Genomic DNA, 1,386 nt, shown 5'->3' with positions numbered 1-1,386 from the left:
CTTAACCACTGCGCCACCAGGGAAATCCCTATTAGCACCTCTTGAAACTTCACCGACTTGTGGGTTATTGGGAACCAGCAAATTGGTCTCAATCTGAATTAGAGCCTCACCATAGATCTAATTATGAGCAATTTCATAATCATAATTACAGTTCCATTTTGTCTCTTGATCTTTAATGCATACAAGGACCTACTCCCAGCTTCTAAGGAAGACAAAAACAACATTACTTAAGCCTAGGAGGTGTGTTTCTGTGAAGGTCCCAGCTCACATTTTCACTGTGAAGTGAGGGAGATGGACTGGATGATCTCTGAGGGCCCTCTCTTCAGTTTTAACAGACTATGATTCCGGGAGACAGAATGAAATGAAAAAGAGCATCTACTTATGTGTCAGAAGATACCACGTTGAGTCTCAGCTCCCCAACTCTCAGGTTTCCCATTCTGTAAGAGTAGATTCATCCATTCAAAAATTTCTGAGGAGGGGCTTCCCTGGTGGCGCACTGGTTCGTGCCCCGGTCCGGGAAGATCCCACATGCCGCGGAGTGGCTGGGCCCGTGAGCCATGGCCGCTGAGGCTGCGCGTCCGGAGTCTGTGCTCCGCAACGGAAGAGGCCACAACAGTGAGAGGCCCGCGTATTGCAAAAAAAAAAAAAAATTTAAAAACGTTAGCTATCTTGCTGTTTTTGAGAAAAACCTAATAGTATATTTTCACCAAACCCAGTCAACTCAGCTCTCTCACCTCTCCCCTGCTCTCCATGTAAGGATAGGCTGGGAGTATCTGTCCTCAGGATACAGGCACAGCCTGGTTGCTGAGGCCAGGTCCCTAGCCCACTCAGATAGGCCTCCTTCTGAAAGCCATTACGCTGGGAGTCTGGAAGCCTGGGTTTCCCAGCTCTCAAGTCACCTTGTCCAGCTCAGGTTTCAGTTTCCTCATCTGTGAAAAGCACGCCACATCTGTGAGGCATCCATCTCCCACCGCCACTGTGAAATACGCATTGGATCACTTAGCATCGGGCCTGGCTCCGGGAGGCCAAACTCCAGAGGGCTGGTGAGGGTTCCCTTAAGGTTCCATCTCGAGGCCCGGGCCACTCCTCCGGCTGAGTGGGGCTGGCGGGGGCAGCGGGGCCACGTGGCCCGGTCTTGGTCCCCGGTCCAGCACTCATTTGCTGGGTGGCTCTGGGTGAGGTCATCGGGCGGCCCTACTGGTCTGCATTCGGGGGGAGGGTCTGGACAGTCTCAAGATGGTCCTGGGGAGCTTCTAGGTTGACTGGAGTAGACGGAGCCGACAGGTGCCAAGGACCAGGCTCCTTAAGCTGGGCGCGGGGTGGTGGGTCACGTGACGGGGACGGGCAGGGGCGGGGCCTGGAGCTCCAGGCTCCGCGGGTGACAGG

Source organism: Lipotes vexillifer, unplaced genomic scaffold (assembly GCF_000442215.2).
Source record: "Lipotes vexillifer unplaced genomic scaffold, Lipotes_vexillifer_v1.1 scaffold426, whole genome shotgun sequence".
Classification (NCBI taxonomy): Eukaryota; Metazoa; Chordata; class Mammalia; order Artiodactyla; family Lipotidae; genus Lipotes; species Lipotes vexillifer.
The sequence above is the reverse complement of the archived record's forward strand: the minus strand, read 5'-3'. Positions refer to the sequence as shown.